Source organism: Camarhynchus parvulus, chromosome 21 (assembly GCF_901933205.1).
Source record: "Camarhynchus parvulus chromosome 21, STF_HiC, whole genome shotgun sequence".
NCBI classification, from domain to species: domain Eukaryota; kingdom Metazoa; phylum Chordata; class Aves; order Passeriformes; family Thraupidae; genus Camarhynchus; species Camarhynchus parvulus.
The window spans coordinates 1793659-1799941 of record NC_044591.1 but is presented as its reverse complement, the minus strand read 5'-3'; positions in this window follow the sequence as shown (position 1 = coordinate 1799941).

Sequence of the window (6283 nt, the reverse complement as noted above, 5' to 3'; positions counted from 1 at the left end):
GGGAAGGAAGAGTAGGCAGGCAGAGCCATACATGCTCCTGCCCTCCCATGCCCTTGCCCATCCTCATCCTTGCTGATTACAGGGAAGTGCCATTGCTCTGCTGTCCTGCATCTCCAGATCCTTCCTGCACAGGCTGACTCATCCCTCCCTGTGCTCAGCCGACACATTCAGATGCAAAGTGACTCCTTATGCCAATTACATTCCAACTCTGTTCCCTAAGCAGGTTTTCCTCCATTACAGCTCTTCTCCCCCAGCCCTCAGGGTTTTAAAGGAGACTTTTCAGGTGGATTTTAGGGCCCCATCCTGCTCCCCCAGGGAACCAGGAGAAGTTGCTAGGCAGCAGTTCTCCCTGGCTGGCTCTGCAATGCTTTATGCAGTGATTTATGAGGCCCAGGAGAAGCCAGCAGCACTGAAATATATCAGTTTCTCATTCCTGCGTTATTAAAACCCACCTTTATATGCAAATGCCACAGAAGACATCAAGGCCACGAGCTGGATGAGTGCTCGGGCAGAAAAACGGCGCTGAGAAAGGACAAAGGGAGAGCCAGGGAGAGCAAGAAGGGCTGTCCAGGATGGGGGAGAGCAGCCACGGTAACTGAGCACAGGAAACAGCAGAGAAGATGATGATGGAGGGCAGTAATCCCAAGGCACGCCCCTGAAACCCAGCCAAAAACCTTAAATTCCCGATTTAATCCACCCCTCCTTCCAGCACAAATGCTGCTCATGCCAGGAGCTGCCCAGGGAGGTTGGGGATGCATCCATAGGGATGCAGCCCCCACAATCAGGAGATGGATGGAGTCCCAGCTGAGCCAGGGGAGGCCATCCCAACCAGGATGCTCCAAGCCCTGCCAACAGGGCCTGGGAAGGCAGGAGCTGGCAAGGGGTCACCTGCCACAGCGAGAGATAGTGAAGGTCCCCTCACTTCAGTATGTGGCAGAGGCCATCAAGGTATGGGGAAGTGATTAAATGCCAGGTGGGTGAGGAAGGAGGGAGAATTATTTTACCTTAGGGAAGAAATAATAATGGGAAAAAGCTCTCTAACAGCTTGGCACAACAGGAATTCATTACAGGACTGCCAGAGGGGTGAATTTGGACTCCAGGAGCGTGACTTCAGCTTGGAACTGGGGACTTAGTACAGAGCCATGGGTGAGATCCAAGCCCCTCACATCTCCTGCACCCATGGAAGACTGGGGACATAGCTCCCATGGGAACCACTTGCCAGCAGGGATTTCTGCATCACCTGGGCCAGAACAAGCACTTAGGGATCCTTGGTGAGATGCAGAGCCCTGTGCCATCTCCTGTTTAATTCAGTCAGGAAAGTTGCACCTCTCCTGCAGCTCCGAGGTGGCTCAGAGCCTGGCACCAGCTCTCGCTGGTGTGCCAGCCGAAAAATCGGCCCCACAAGGACAGGGAGGGTTCAGAGGGCTCTTCCCAGCAAAAACCCTTTGACAGGGGACGCTGCCAGCAGAGCCATGGGGCTGCTCCACACAGCTTGTGTCACCAACGCCCTCAAGTGACTGCAGCATGGAAAGGAAGAGCAGCAGAAAGGCTAGAGTGAGGGAGAGCAGTGGGAAGGCTGGAATCTCTCCCCTGTGCCACCCAGGAGCTCAGCACTGGCCCCTTGCCTGCTCCCCATCCTGCCCTTGCTGCGCTGGGATGTGCACTCAGTGTCCGTTCAGGCCATGGGGCCTGGACTCTCAGGATGGGACCTGGCAGGACCCTGCATCCCAAAAAACTACCAACAGCAGGACCCTGCATCCCAAAAAAATTACCAACAGCTTAACGCTGCACAGGGTACCCCTAGACACACCCAGTCCTCAGTGTGTCCCCTCACTGCCACCAAATGTGTCCTGCCTCCCACACACAGCAGGCACAGGGCCATCCCACAGACCTGGCCAGGTGCCTCCCAACCTTGCACTGCATCTGGCATCCCAGGAAAAAGGGAAACCACTGAGGGTTAATACCTTCAGTCCTCAAAATACACCTGTAATCCCATCAACTGGGGAGCACCTGAGGGCTGGGGACAGACATTGTCCCTTTGCCAGCTGCATTCTGGACCAGGCTGCCACTGGATCGATCTTTTTATTCCCCCTTCCTTTCCATGACAATCCATTGCTCTTCCTGGCCACGGAGGGGAGGGAGACACGGAAGTGTGATCATCCCACTGCAGGCAATACTCTCGGCCAGGCCCTGTGCCCGACTGACGGGGAAGGCGCTGATGCTGCTGCGACGTCCCCGTGATGCGCAGGGAGCGCAGGGCTGAGAGCCAGAGCAGGGCTCAGCCCCTCACAGGGCTGCAGCGTCTGTCCCAGCACTCCCGAGAGGCTGGGGCTGGATTTTATGGGATGGGAAAAGGTGTTAATGTGCCTGGAAAACGGGGGTGGGGCTTGAAGCACTGCTTGGAGCTTCCTGGGTGTCCGTCTGTGTCTCTAAGCACTGATGTGCCCTCAAAAAATCTGTCTGAGCTCGTGGAGTAAAGACAGGGGCAGAGTAATGCTCCCCTGAGGTGAATTTGCATGCATTGAAAAGGAAAACAGAGCAAAACTGTGAGCACACAGCCTGGCTTCTGGCAGGACCCGACTCCCAGGAGTGGGCTGGGGTCCCAGCTGTACCACATCACAGGATCTGTGGCATCCATAGCCGACAACTGGATAGGGAGAGTCAAAGGAGGAGCTGGGACAAAACCCGACACAGCTCCACCCAGCCCTGGTGCCTGAAGGGCAGAAATCAGTGACAGCCCGGCTGCTTCTGCCCCCCAGGACAGGAAGGCTGCCCTGTCAAGCCCAGCCCTGGTGTCACACCTTGCATGAAACGCATTTTTGAGCAGCTGAATCACTGCCCCGCCCTGCTGTAACCCCTGACCGTCCACAAGCTCGTTCCCTTGGAGATATCGCCTCCAGGTCCGAGCTAGACGCGGGGCACATCCCCACTGCTCAGAGGACGCCTGGTTTTCTGCAGCTGGGTAAAATATTCCTTCCACGTCGTCTGTCTCAATCAACACTGACATCCAGTGGCTCGCCGGGATGACGACAGCCGGAGCGCCCTGTGGAGATGTACAGGTGGACAGAGCTGGCCAAGGATGCCTGTTGCACCACGGCCTCCCATCAGCATTCCTGGACAATCTCCACCGGGAAAAAAACACCCCCACTGTTTGCAAATCCAAGACAGGAGAAGCCTTGCACTTCCCAAACTGTCAGGGCTCTCAAGTAGAATCACCCTTGGGAATTCTCCCTGGTTTTCAGGGGCAGCAAGGCTCAGGGAGCTGCTGAGGGCCCCCTGACTTCACTTACCCGATCCACATCACTGCAGGTCATGACTAAGACATGCAGGAGTTCTCCAGATGCTTTCCCCCAAAGCACAAGGGTCAAACCTGGCCAGGAAACTGGGATTAGCTCCCAAAATATCTCTAGGAAGAGGAGGAAATGGGGTTTGGAAGAGCACCCATAGCACTGTCCTATCTGCAAGAGCCCTGGAGCCACCGTGGCAGACCTGTGAGATGCTCTCAGCGAAAGCTACAGGAGCTGTTCTCCAGCCTCCCCTTGCCTCAAACTGCAAGCAGAATATCCCACTTAATGGAAAACCAGGAAAACAGCCACTGCAGACCCTCAGACAGTGACAACAAGGGCCCCCACTGCCACAGCAGTGACAAGGATTGCTGGCCCCAAGGCCACCCTGAGGCCTCAGATATGGAAACTGGGGAAAGGCTGAGAAGCAACTTCTCCTGCCAAGACCCAGTGGAAGCAGCCAGGTGCCCCTTCCCGAGGTGACACAGTGGCAGGCTGGGCCATGACTGACAGCCCTGGCAGAGACAGACTTTGGGGACTGTCAGCCATAACCCTGGCAAGTGTCTTGGACCACCAGTCTGGCCCCAGAGCTGGGTGTCACAGACCTGGATTCCTGTCCCAAGCCCCTTCCTAGAGCTGTTAATCACATATTTCTGACACAGGGTTTAGTTAACCCCCACCTTGCCGGGCCCACAGCTTGGGGGAAGATCCCTGGGCTGAGCCAGAGGGAGGTGTTGGCCCAGACACCCCTTAGCTAGGCTAAACCTACCAGGCAGCCTGCTTCCTGCTTGGGGTGCATCCAGATCCAAGGAGACACACAGGGCCCCCAGGAGCAGCACAGCCCTTCTCCATCCACCCCTGTCCTGCCCTGCCCCAGCCAGTGTGGTGGATTGCAGCCAGGTCCCAGTGTTTTGACCCTTACTGGGGGGATCAGCCCCTCTCACCCTGCCAAGGTCACTCCTCCTTCCCCAAACAGTGTGTCCACAGATGGGTTATCCCACTTGGCTGCACAGGACAGCAACAGCCCATCACCCCCAGCATCATCCCCCCATCTATCCCTGTCCTCTGCCTGCACAGAGATGGACACAGTCACTACTAAAGTCTGTACAATTTTTGGGGAGGGATGGGATGCTCCAGGACTCACCATCCAGCTGGGAAAAAGCAAGGCTGGGAAGCAGCAGCTTGCAAAGTGTGGGCTTGTGCCTGCACAAATATTATGACAGGGATCTCTTCAGTGAGCAGCTTTGTGCTGGGATCGTGCACAGCCTTGGGAAGTGACACACACACACCCCCCTCACACCCACCCCTGCGGAGCTAAAAAGGTGCAGGAGCAACTGGAGAGTAGCCACTGCTTTTCTTACCTTTCCTGGGAGAGAGGAGGAGGAGAAGGAAGAAAGGGATGGGGGGGTTGGAGCAACTTCACCCACTCTTCCAGCCCCTCTGCGGCTGGGCTGGGGAGGGCAGGAGGGGCAGGCGGAATCCCGAAGGCGACAGGCACGGCTGCGGAGCGCTGTCTCTGGAAGACAGGGAGAGAGGGAGATAAGAGAGGGAAAGGGAGGGAGAGAGGGAGAGGAGCAAGCGCCGGGGCTTGGGGTGGGGGAGCGCTGCACCACCAGCCACCTCAGCAACCGGTGGCTTCACCCCCCGGACTCTCCCCACCGGGCAGCGGGGCTGGGGGAACCCGGGGAGTCCGGGGGTCCCGGGGGGGCGAGGAAGGGTCTTACCGAACGGGCTGCAGCAACATGTGCCCCGGCGGGGAGGCTCTGCCCGCAGCCGGGAGGGGTCTGGCTCCCCTGGGATGGGGGGCTTCTGCATCCCCAGGGTGGGGCTCTGGCCCCCCACCGCTGACTCAAAGTGTCCGGAGCTGTGTGGGTGACCATCACCATCATCATCACCCAGTGGAGCCATTTGTTTTGTCAGGGAGGTAACCATGACAATCCCCTCGAACACCCTGGCGGTTCCCCCTCCCCTCGCTCCCCTCCTGAGCCCGGGGGCTGCGGGGGAGAGAACGGGCGAGGGGCGAAGCCCATCCGGGTGGAGGAGATGCCCCTGAGCTGGGCAGGCTGGTGGAAAAAAGGGGCTGAAACTCCCCTCACCCATCCCCACGATTTATCTCCCCGGGATTTTCCGCAGCAGCTGCCGGGAGGGGAAGAACCCACCGCATTCACCTTTGTCATCCCCTTTCTCTTTCAAAGGAAGGAAGGAAAGCACCCTAAAGCCCCCCAAAATCAGGATGCATCACTGCTCACTGGCCTCCTCTGCAGCCCTAGGCTGGATCTCTCTTCCAGCCTTGCTGTTGCCCCCATTCCCATCTCAGCTCCTGCACCCTCTCCCCCCCAGGAACACCCAAAGCCCCTCAGCCACAGCCCCACCCATGGGGGTCTAGAAGGACCCTCCCCACAGGAGCAATGCTGTCACTGAGGGATGACCCTGGTGGGATACGTCCCTGCCCTGAGCAACTTACACTTAAACCCAGGAAAAACAACTTGTAGAAAGGGGAAACTGAGGCAGCTGGTGGGACACCGACTTGGATTTTGTCCCAGAACAGAGCTGGACACTGAGCCTGGGTCACAGCATACCGAGGGTAAAGCTCCTCTTTCTCCCCCTGGCCTCCAAGGACACAACCACGCTGCAGGATCGGGATGACCAGACATGTTGCACCCCTAATGACCCATCCTCTCCCCCAAGAACGATGTGTTTTAGAGGAAATGGCAAGAAACTCCACAAACAAATGCCTGATCAAGAATTTTTCCCTAAGCCCAGCTCCCAGGGCTGACTTCAGCCCTGACCCTCCAGAATTTATGGCTCTTGCCAGACAAATAAGTCAGCCACGGAAAAACGCAGGTCCCGTGTTCCCAGTGCCTGTAAATGTTTGTTTACCATGGCTTGTGGCTTCTGGGAAGAAAATAACATATGCCAGGAGAAATCCTGGGATTCAAACCAACAAATGTGGTGGCAGCAGGTATTTGTTTAGAAGATAAAGCAGCATCTGACATGGT